Source organism: Rhincodon typus, chromosome 12 (assembly GCF_021869965.1).
Source record: "Rhincodon typus isolate 14 chromosome 12, sRhiTyp1.1, whole genome shotgun sequence".
NCBI classification, from domain to species: Eukaryota; Metazoa; Chordata; class Chondrichthyes; order Orectolobiformes; family Rhincodontidae; genus Rhincodon; species Rhincodon typus.
Window position 1 is genome coordinate 57,316,935 of NC_063343.1, and position 12,649 is coordinate 57,329,583.

A 12,649-nucleotide genomic window follows, 5' to 3' on the forward strand; every position below is an offset into this window, starting at 1 on the left:
AAGTATTATCAGAGGTGATAATTAACCTGAACTCACTTAGGATTATGCGCCTGTTCTCCATGCTCAGAAATCATTATTATAGAAAGAATTGAAAGAGAAACAACTCAAATATTTCCAGGATTCAGAACCACCTGCCAGTGGAAGAATCTGGTTGGAGTAATATTGTTTTGCTCAATGAAATCAAGAAGTAGAGTGAAATGTAGACCTCACCTTTTTTTTTAAAAGGAACATCAGCAGTCTCAATTGAGATGAAAATAATTGATTACTGAATTGTAATAATTTATGGAATGGAAATGTAATCCAAATATCTGAGGGATACCAGCGAACATTTGGAAATGATTTGGCTTGGCAAATGTCTGATAGTTTTAAGCTTAACAAAACTATTAAAATCCAGATAATGTTCCTTTAAGATTCTGTGATACATGGAGATCACTGACACTTGTACTCAGCCTTGAACTGAATTAAACTCCCTCATTTCTGTAGCATTATCCCATTAACCTAACACAGCTAATTTATGATGCCATTAATTTGTTTCCCAACTGTGCAAGCAAATGTACAACAGATGCACCAAGAGATCTCTTCTGGCTTCATTGTTGCATTGTGTAAATGAAACAAACATCAAGAGTTGCAGGATTGACCAAATATAGGCCTTAAATAACAAATTGTGTTGATTTTTAAAATGGCATTGTCAAAAAAGAAATCAGTCAGGGCAGCTTCTTTGCTCTTTTGAAACAACCCTCTTCTAAATGGGCAGTTCAGATGAGAACCTTAATGACCGCTTTTGGCATTGAGTTAATTCAAAAGGGCAACAGAACTGCATGAAAAGCAAGACTTTTTTTTAAAATCAGTCAGCATCTATTCTTGTCACTTAAACAAAATTACATAGACAATAAAGGCTGTGGAGTAACTATATAATCTGAAAGTCCAGGTTAGTGCAGTAATTGTGCAGCACAGCATTGTTATTAAAGTGAGAGAGTATCAGACACAGAAAAATGTCAAAATTTCTGAAGAAGGGTCCAGACCCGAAACGTCAGCCTTCCTGCTCCTCTGATGCTGCTTGTCCTGTTGTGTTCCTCCAGTTCTACACCTCGTTATCTCAAAATACATTCTTCCCTATTTGGTCTGCTCTCAATGAATGTGGCTTCTTGCAGTTGGGGGATTAACCCCTGGTTAAGGTGTGCTTCTGAGGACTTGTAAATTTCTTAAAATCTAAAGGTACTGAATCATCGCTTTCAGCCCAATTGGTGTTTGTAGAGATAAACAATATTAATATTTCAGGTCATCAGCACTGTTCTGTATGAAATCATGAGAGGCATGGATAGGGTAAATAGACGAGGTCTTTTCCCTGGGGTGGGGGGTGTCCAAAACTAGAGAGCATAGGTGAGAAGGGAAATATTTAAAAGGGATCTAAGGGGTAACTTTTTCACGCAGAGGGTGGTGAGTGTATGGAATGAGCTGCCAACGAAAGTGGTAGAGGCTGGTACAATTGCAACATTTAAAAGGCATCTGATGAGTATATGAATAGGAAGGATTTGGAGGGATATGGGCCAAATACTGGCAAGTCGGATTAGATTTATATGTGATATTTGGTTGACATGGGTGAGTTAGACCAAAGTGTCGGTTTCTGTGCTGTACATCTCTATGGCTCTATAACTGACCTGAAATCTTAACTCTGTTTCTCTTCACATATGCTGTATCACCTGCTGGGCAGAATCCTCCTGGTCCCTGAATGACTGGACAATGCAGGTCAGTTGGGATAATACAGTGAGGTGTGCAGAAATGAAATTCTCGACGGGGGAGAAGGTCTGATTCTGAAACCAAGTTTTGAACGGTGAGACAAGAACATTGTTAGTGAGTGAATAGAGGCTAAATTTCACACATTTGTATGTCATTAGTACCTAATCTTGCCTCATTGATATGCATGTTCCTTCTCTCTCATATGCTGGACAGAAACTGAAAAATGATAATTCTCAACATGAAAGCTCTCCCATTGAAAACCAAACCCAATTGCATTCCAATTAGTCTCACACTCACACTTTTTGTTAAAGGGGCAGCATGGTGGCTCAGTGGTTAACACTGCTGCCTCACAGCACCAGGGACCCAGGTTTGACTCCACACTCGGGTGACTGTCTGTGTGGAGGTTGCAGCTTCCCTGTGTCTGCGTGGGCTTCCTCCAGGTGCTCCAGTTTCCTCCCATAGTCAAAAGACATACAATTTAGATGGGTTGGCCATGTTAAATTTCCCCATAGTGTCTAGGGATGTGCAGGCTAGGTGGATTAACCATGGGAAATGCAGGGTTAAAGAGACAGAGTAGGAGTGTAGGTCTAAAAGGATTGCTCTTCAGAGGGTTAGTGTGGACTCAATGGGCTGAATGGCCTGTTTCCACACTGTGGGTTTTGTATGAAAGGAAATCATCATGGCTACAGAAATATTTACAAGTTGATCATCAAAACCTTCATACAAAGTCCAAAGCTCACATGCCTGGAGTTCAAAATCCAAACTATAAAATAAATATTAAAATATATATGAATCATATTTCAGACAAACTATAGTAATATTAAGTATACAATGAATTACGCAACAAAATGTTTTATATACATCCATTGCCACACTTTACTTATTTGCTCTCTCAATAAATCATCACTATAACGTTACTATTCGAAAGAAGACATATACCTGACTTGAAACATTAACTCTGTTTTTCTCTCCACAGATGTTGCCTGAGATTAAGCTGATTCAGTCACCTTTGAGTGGCAGAGTACAGAATCGCTGAGAGAGGTCACATTTCTTGTACATTAGTGTAGATTTATGGTTGCACCTGACAAAACAATTCAGCTCCCTTCTTTTTCTCTCCACAGATGTTGCCAGACCTGCTAAGTTTCTTCAGTGTTCTCTATGTTTGTTTCAGATTTCCAGCATCTGCAGTATTTTACCCTTATAACATTTTCTTTTCCAGACACATGAACAATTTTCAAATTATGTGTTTGGAAAATTAAGATCCACTGAGACAAACGTAAGTTCAAGTCAGATTTGCTTTTAAGAAAATCAAAGGATTGTGGTCTATAAAAATAATAGTACTGTCCACAATGTAGGTGATGTATACAACCAAACAATATAGAACAAAAAGGCTCAATGCCTCTTTTCAATTCTTTGACACTTTTGTTGGCAGGTAACCAGTATCATTGAAAAATAACTAGCAGACCATTTGATGTCCATCTTATCATCTTGCAATAAAAATGCCCACTAATAGACCTGCTGAACTGTTCCACCTACTTCTGTTTTTCTTCTTGATTTACAGCATCCGCAGTTCTTTTGGTTTTTTTACCTGGGGAACTCTTGGATAGATGCCAGTGTTGTAACCATACTGGAGGAGCGTGGCTAGAGCAGTGGCCAGTTCTGGAACACAAGTCTTCAGTACCATTCCTGAAATGTTGTAAGGGCCAGACCTGTAGCTGTGTTTTCTGTACCAGCAGCAGTTTTGTCTATTTTATCCATTGTTTTCTGTGCCTCGCTGTTTGTTACACTGTATAAGAGAAAGAGTTTCATTCCAAGGTACTGAATTTCGCCTCGGACTGGAATCGTGAACGGTGCCAGGAACAACCTCAGCCTCCAGACCAGCCGTCAATCAAGGGGTCCCCAATGGGCAGAAGGGCGTGAGGCTTATTGCCTTTTTCCTTTTTTTCATTCTTTTACTTAACAAATGTTCCTTTCTTTTTCGTTTTTTATTATTACTTAAACATTCATATTTAAGCAGATTGCTGTTGTCGAGCCTTCTCTTAACTACATTTAACCGAATCTGAATAGAACCGCTTGGATACACTCTGTGTTCCAAAACACAGGCAATAAATGTCCAACCAGCGATGGCCACATCTTTCAAATTTATTTTGAAAAGATACCAGCAATAGGATTGTATTTTGTAGAATAATTCTAACATTGGTGTTACGATTCCAGCTGATATTGTTACTGACGAAACTGAAACCTGGCTTGATAGATTTTCCTCTTTTGGGTTTCTTGAAGTTTTTTTTTTACTGAAATCCAAACATTCAATGCTGTAGCTTCAGGTTTAACATTGAAACAGAGGTTTATTCTGCAAAAGAAATGAAGATAAACTAGAATAAACCATAAATAACATGCTTTATTTTTATTTAGTCATGAGATGACAGCATCGCTGGCTGGACCAGCATTTATTCACATTTCGAGTTGTCTTTGAGAAGGTAATGGTGAGCTTCCTTCTTGAGCCACTGCAGTCCACCTGATGAAGGTAGATCTGCAGTGCTGGTTAGAGAGGAAATTTCTGGATTTTGACCCAGCAAAATATTTCCAAGACAAGATGACTCGGAGATGAATTTGCTGGTGGTAGTGTTCCCATGTATCTGCTGTCCTTGTCCTTCTAGACAAAGTGGTCATGGACTTGGAAAATTCTGTCTAAGAAGCCTTGGTGAATTTCCTCAGTGCATCTGGTAGATAGCACATACTGCTGCTACTTCGCATTGGCAGTGGTGAGAATCAATATTTGTGGTTGTGGTGTCAGTCAAGTGGGCTTCTTTGTCCTGGATGTTGTCAAGCTTTTTGAGTATTGTTGGAGCTGCATTCATCCAGGCGAGTGGGGATTATTCCAGCACACTCCTGAATTGTACCTTGTAGATGGTGAATAGGCTTTGAGGAGTTAGGAGGTAAGCTACTTGCTGCAGGATTCCTGATTTCTGATTTGCTCTTGTAGCAACTATATTTATTTTGTGAGTCCAGTTGAGTTTCTGGTTAATGTTAAGCCCCAGGATGTTGATAATGGGGAATTCAGTGATGGTGATACATTAAATGTTAAGGGAAAATGGTTTGATGGATTCTTACTGAAGATGGCCATTGCCTGGAATTTTTGTCGAATGAATGTTACTTGCCACTATTCCAAAATCAATTATTTCTTTAAAAAAAAAGAAACAAACAAAAACAGTTTAATTCATAGGTACTTTCATAGCCAGATATCATATCTAATAGTAATGTATAGCTGTAATGTTATAGTTCTGTTAATCATTGATTATTTTCAAGCATTTAATACTTATTTAATGGGCCCTTGCATGGAAATTATGTGAAAATCTGATATCCATCAGTTTGGAAAAGCCCAAGTTATTGTCACACTACGTAAAGACATTCCACTGCTTATATGGCTATGTACGTGGTTGCTTTTACAGATTGCAATATTCAGTGTGTTCTTTGTATGCTTCCACCAGACAAGTAATGAAAAGCAATCTCTTACTTTATTTTTTGTTTTCCCACTTTATTTCCTTGATTTACTGCCAGTTGCAAAAAACCTCAAAGGTCAAATAGTTCATTTTGGTTAAATTGCACAATCCATCACGTTTTCCACTGATTCAATTAACTTCCAATCAGCATTCTAATTGCTAAAGTCATAACTATGCAGGGTCTGCATTCAGGTTACTGTCCTAGATGATTTAGCTTTTATTTCCTGGATAAATAGTGATGACACTCATGCATCTGTACCAGTGGATTAGTTTAGAAATGTACTGGGAGAATGCATGAGTTCCAAGACCTACCTGCTCCAGAGATGTGTCAGGACACGTCTGAAGAGTTTGATTAAAAGAATCTCAAAATGTGCTCTGACATTTCACTGTCAGTGATGCCAATGGATTATTTGCACCACCCCCACACTCACCAAATTGAAAAGCCCATCAGCACAGCATCAGCGAAAACCATGGCAACTCTGCAGCAATGTCACCCTGGGGCTAATGTTGATTAAGTCATAATGATACCACCACATGCATCCCATACTGAAAGGGGATCCCGTCCTAGAGAGTTGCTTGCCAATCTGATCGGCTGGCAGCTTTCGTAGGTCAACAGTACCAGGATCGTTAGAGGCTGCTGCTGGAATTGCAGGCAGTCCCTGGTGAAGAAAGACTGGTAAATCCTGGACTCCTGAACTTCGGGGCAATCCGGGGATTTTGAACAGGTCTCCATGGCAGACGCCAGCAAGGTTGGATGAGGATGGGGTTGGGGGGGGGAACTGTGGTTTAGAGGCCAGTGGGGGAGCTTTATCAGAGGTTTATGGTCTTGGGATTGCTTCAAATGGGCTTAAGTCCACCTTAAAGGAGGTAGCCACTTCCTGATCAGCAGCAGCTCGATGGAAGCTGGAATCTGGTGCACAAACTGCCTCCTGTCCAGCGGGAGTTGAAACAGTGGAGACCAGTCTAGAAATGCTCACAGCCAGCAGCAAGTCAACTTAGAAACAAGGTGCCATGTGAGCAATAAGTGTGTTGTTTTGTGTAGATTAAATGTCTACAACCAGTTTGAAAACTACTGAGATAAGGTAAGTAGGTCCGGTAAGTGTCAATGGGATGTGTCAAGTCTGGAGGGTGTTGGAAAGTGAGGACAAGAGACGAATGGGTCAGTTGGGTCCAAGAAGGTGGTAATATCAAATGGGAGTCTGTCAGGGGGGGTGTGTTGGATGGTAGGTGTTCTCAATTTGAGGGAAGCGGATGTCAGTTCCTGTAGGGTTGGATTGGAGCAAACAACCATTGGGGCTGGTGGAGTCAGTATGGCGGCATTGAGTCCAGGGGTATCAGGGTCAAAGTGTGTCATTGAGTGGGTCTGTGGTAAATCAGGGGTTCGATTTAATAATTACCAAGGAGCGAGAGCAGGTTTTTAATCCGCTAACCTTTCCCAGGTAGACACCAAACTTAAATGAGCTGGAACACTCCCAAATCTCTGACTTTATCAGAGGATCCCAGATATATGGTAATTGCTCCCAAGGTAATTTCAAGATTCTGGACAATTTCCACAAGAGTCAATTATAAGACACAACTCCAGATTATGATGCGGACACAAATCTCTGACTATTGGAATATCTGGTCAATGATAAGTCTTGTGCTTTTGTTACTGCTCATGTCAGCCATATCTGAAACAAGCTACATCTGAACCTGATTTCCTAGCATGTTCTGACTCACAATTAACAATCTCAATTAGCAATCCCACAAAGAATGTGAAAAATGTCACTCACACTGATGCATTTAGAGATTATCTTGAGAGAGTTGCATTGAGACTTATTAGTGAGCTGAGAACTTTCTTGTGGTTTTGGAGTCTGGTGGTAGCTGGCTACTGATGCAGAAATTCAGAGTTTTGTGGAGGATGCTTCCCAATGGAAGACAGGGGAGGAAAGATTAACCAAGATATCAGCATCATCCTTATTTGAAGGATTTGATTTGAATTTAATGCAGTGAAAAAATGTCCCTTCTTATAAAGGATTATAGTTTGCATCCTTAGAATGAATGTTTGAATGTGCTGTAGTCCAATGATCTCAATGGAATGAAATCTGAATGCCAAATGTGTATAATTTTGCAATGGGTGATTTCATATGGCAGATGTCATTAGCAAGAATTAACTGGAATATCAAGAAATGGTCATTATAATGGGGATCAGGACAACGGGAAGCTCTCCAGTGACTGGAATCATGCCTGGCAAAAATGCCATTGTAGTTGTTGAGGAACAATGATCTCCCAGGATGTCACTGAAAAAAATCCACAATCAGCAATCAATGTCCAATAAACGCCAGCTGCTAAGTCAATCAGATATCCTCCCTCCTTCATAAAGTCAGAAATGGGACTGACTGCTGATTGTAGTATAGTATCTGCTCCACTTGCATTTTCTCAGTTAATATCATGACCGTATTTTCATGCAACAAGAACAGGATGACATCCATGCAATGATTGTGTTCCAGGATGTAACCATTGCATCATCCTATAAGTTGCAAGGTCCATATGCGGACCTATTTTCCCAGCTTTAGCCAAATGTGTTCCTCAATTAATTATTGTTGACTTCAGACCATTCTCTTGTTTGTTTACATTTTCTCTAGCGATTGCTGTGTGTTTCAGTTTTTTGTAAGATCATCAGTATGTAGAATCTGTGATTTATTTTTACTTCTGTCTATTTTGCTTAATTTCTTCACAGTAAACACAGAATACCCTAAAACTACAGTTGAACATCATTTTATGGTGACATGTACTTTAGCTTGAGTATATTCTGATTCTCTTTCAATTAATTGATATCATGCTTTTTGAAATTTTTTTGTTATGTTGTTATAAACTGCAATAACTTCACACTAAAGCTAGAGAAGAGGGTGTTCAGTATGGTGCTCACCTCCACCACTGAGTTAACTCAACATTATCACAATTACTCAGCTCCTTCTTGAGATGTGTCCACGCCTATCTGATGAACTGTCACTAAAAAGTTGAAAAATATATTTATATGAGCACTTTCATTTCACTTAAGAGGCTTCAGACCTAGACTGACCTCCACGTGACTCTGGACACAACATGGTTAACTTTTAACTGCCCTGTGCAAATTTACAAATATGAATGCTGCCCAAACAAGAGACACTCACATTCCATGACTGAACATAAAAAATCTAATCCAACAAGCTACCCTGAAAATTCTGCTAAAATTGACAGCTAAGATAAATTTCACTACAGCTGAGATAATCCACAGCGTTGCAAAACAATTAACAATATTCTATATCAAACAACACACTGCCTTCTAAAAGTGAACTTAATTCATGCTAGCTCTAATTTAACAGGTCATTTTAAAAAGATCTAGGAGCTATCTTCATCAAAAACTAATCAATGCACCTAGTTTTGTTGAAATTCAAGTTTAGTTTTCGGATATATTGCTCATAAACAAACAGACTAACAAGCAGGGATAAAAACATTACCTCTAGCAATCTTCAATGGAGGTAGCAAAGCTAGAGCATTACTTCAGTGCTGAAACAAAATTCAATTATTTTCATTAAGAATATTGCACGATTCAGTTATGCCGTGATAAATTATGCTGCATGTACCGTAAAATCACTGCTGTCTAACTTACGAATAACATGACCCTTACTGTAATAGGTGTACTTTTCAATCTACAACAATATATTTGTTCTTGTCTCAGTGGACTTCCCTTCCTTACAGACAGTATTTAAGTCTTACAGTCAACGCAGAGATAGATTGAAACAAATTGTTTTGATGGGAAATACAGGTCCAGGGCCCAATATTTCATTGATCCTCATCGATCAGATTTACTAGCCTATGACAATCACATTGTAAGAACTTTGCTTCAGGAGAACAAATGTAACTAGCCTGAACATTTTTCTTTTGTAGGCATGCAAGATGCTCTCACAATATATCAGGTGGAAACATAAAATCAATCATGTAACAAGCATTCATCCCATTGATTTCAGCGCAAGAAATTGGGCTTGTTAGTGTCTTTTCTTGTGTCCTCAGAACCCCAAAACAGGGCCTCTAGCATACACATGCATCCAGTCATAGAGCATAGAAAGAGACCCTTTGGTCTAACTCATACATGTTGACCAGATATCTTAAATAAATCTAGTCCCATTTGCCAGCATTTGGCCCATATCCCTCTAAACCCTTTCTATTCATATACCTATCTAGATACCATTTAAATGTTGCAATTGTACCAGCCTCCACCACTTCTTCTGGCAGTTCATTCCATACATGCACCACTCTCTACGTGAAAAAGATGCCTCTTCGGTCCCCCTTTTAAAGCTTTTACCTCTCACCTTAAACTTATGCCCTCTAGTTTGGACTCCCCCCCACCCTGGGGAAAAGACCTTTTCTATTTACCCTATCCATGCCCCTCATGATTTTATAAACCTCTATAAAGGTCACAACTCAACCTCCGACGCGCCAGTGAAAATAGCCCCAGCCGATTTAGCCTCTCCCAATAGCTCAAACCCTGCAAACCTGGCAACATCCTTCTAAATCTTTTCTGAACCCTTTCAAGTTTTACAACATCCTCCCTATAGGAGGGAGAACAATTAGCCACCAAGAAACGTGACCAATTCTCACTGGCCTCATTACACACAGACAAAGAAGGACACGAATTCGACTGGGATAACACATCCATAATAGCACAAGCCAAACAAGAGACAAGCCAAGGAATTCCTGGAGGCCTGGCATGCCAACCAGAACTCCATCAACAAACACATTGAATTGGACCCTGATATACAAACCACTGAAAAGCAGAAGCGGAAGTGATACCAACCACCCCAGCAAACCAAGGCATATAAGTAACAAGTTGGACAGAACATCAACGCTTCACTGGGGGCACACTGACAATGTTACCTAGCAGAGTGATGAAACATTTGCAACTAAACCCATTGGCTCGGCGAGCAAGTCTACAACCTCATCCACAACCCGAGCTACAAATCTTCTCACAAATCTGGAGACCAGAATTGCACGCAGTATTCCAAAAGTGGCCTAACTAATGTCCTGTGCAGCTGCAACATGGCCTCCCAACTCCTATCATCAATGCATTGACCAATAAAGGCAAGCATACCAAATGCTTCACTGTCCTATCTACCTGCAACTCCACTTTCAAGGAACTATGAACCTGCACTCCAAGGTCTCTTTGTTCAGCAACACTCCCCAGGACCTTAAGTGTATAAGTCCTGCCCGATTTGCAATTGATAACTCTTTAGTAAAAAAAATGGCATCAGAGCTCTCTACCATCCTGTTAGTCTCTGTAACCATATCCATGATACACAAAGCTAGCAAAAACCGCCAGTCGTCCATTTATTCCCTGTTTTTGAGCATTGGATCAGCTCTGCTCTGATTCCAGATTGTGTGTTAAGATTGGAGTTTACCATATTGAAATCTGAATGCAGGGTAAGCATAAAGTGTAGGGTTTGTTGAAAGTTTGCATAGGGCAATAAGCCTGCTTTCTCACTAGAGAGAGATGACTGGTGGGGAGTTTAAACTGACAGTCACGAAGCCTTGGGTAAGGACTGAGGTTGAGAAGACAGGGACTTCTTGGTAATTAAGATGGTTCAGGAATTGAGCCTGATGTTGCTGGCATCACTCTGCATTGCAAACCAACCTTCCAGCCAACCGATTTAGCAGCTGAAGAATGGCCAAGGTTGCCAAAGGCGATCAGCTGCAGTAGAGTTGGATTGAACCTGCAATGTATTGGTCAGCCACAAGCCAGGAGATCAACCTAGATTCAATAAGGAGTGCAGGAGGACATGCTAGGAGCAGCACCAAGTGTACTGAAAAATGACAGGTCAATCTGTGGAAACCACAACGCAGGACTGCATGCAAAACACCATAGACAGTAATTGACAGACAGGACTAAGTGAGTCCACAACAAATAGATACGATCTAAGCTCTGCATCCTGACACATCCAGTTGTGAATAGTTGTGGACAATTAAACAACTGGCTGGAGAAGGAGTCTTCTCAAATATCCTCATTCTCAAATGATGGGGGAGCCTTGACCAAAGATAAGGTTGAAGCAATTGCAACAATCTTCACCACACAAACTTCAGCTGTCAAACAAACTGCTCACCACAACCTTTTCAAGGGAATTAATAATGGGCGTTAAATTCCAGCCTAAGCAGTAATGCCCACATCATTTAAAGAAAAAACAAGTTGAAGAGAGCGTTAACAATTACTCAGTGACCACTTCCCAGAAGTGTTCAGAGCAGGCAGTTCATGACATCAAGCAATATCCATCTTGACACCAGCAGTGGCATTCTGGAGTTCAATAGGTTTAAATACCCGCTGCCCCAGTAGTATGAGATTACACCTCTGAACAGGTTGATTAGGAAATAAGTGAAGATGGATAAGGTTACAGTCAAGGCCAATGTCATTACATCATGCAGCTGAACATATGCTCAGCAGTGGGAAACCCACTAATGCTATTTAAAAGGCTCACCAGGCACTTAAAAGTTAGTAGTTGGTTGATTTCCTCTGCCTGTTGCTACAATTCTACAAGTATTTTATGCTTTCTAGACTGTATTCAAGATTCACATCAGTGGTGAATGATTTGGCAGGCACTGAAGAACATTTTACAGACTTCAGAACAATTCAGTTGCTCCCGAAAATAGTCATACAGAAAGCTTGGTTATTCAAGGAAGTGGAGGATGAACAAGTGCAATGTAAAGTGGAGTAAGCCCCTGGGAAGAGGAAGTTGGATCATGGGAAGAAGACATCACAGCTGGAGGCCATATCTGCAAAGCACTAGTCTCCGGTCTAAATCTTAGAGAAGAAGAATGAATTTTCCCAACATGTGGCGGTGTTCTTGGAGCCAGAGGTGGACCAGGAAAACAGGGAGATCTCTATCAATGCTTTCTCAGAGGCAGGCTGCAAAGGTCACAGTCTGCAAGCTCCAAAACAGCTGGAGACCAGTTATTTACCTGGTAGAGGAGAGACCATGAAGGTGGTTCACCAAAGACTAGGTTAACCCATTGCACTTTGGGCATACTGACAGTGTCCCCAGATGTGGGATACCCGAGTGCAAAACTTTTGGCAGCGGGGCATTGCATTCACACTCTAAGGGGTTCTTGTGGCATTGTGGTACCAGCTGGCCCAGGTTTAAATACACCCTGCCCCAGGGGTACAAGATAACACCTCTGAACAGATTGTTTAGGAAATAAGTGAAGCTGGATAAGGCTACAGTTAAGGCCAATTTGACAGTACGGCCAGTATTTTGCTTCTGGTTTAGCAGGCCCTTTGTCTCCAGAGGCCACCAGCTTAACTCAAGCTTTGGCCCAAATGATTCTTCTGGAAAGGTTTCCATTGGAGGGTAGAAAATTTTTTTAAGTGAATTCTAACCAAAAGCCTTGACCATATTATCAATCAT

The 12,649-nt window shown here is 40.5% G+C and overlaps 1 pseudogene; it reads left to right on the plus strand.

Annotated features, from left to right (window-relative positions):
- Nucleotides 1-12,195: 12,195 nt before the first annotated feature.
- LOC125484605 lies at nucleotides 12,196-12,343 on the plus strand (annotated as a pseudogene).
- Nucleotides 12,344-12,649: the final 306 nt, after the last annotated feature.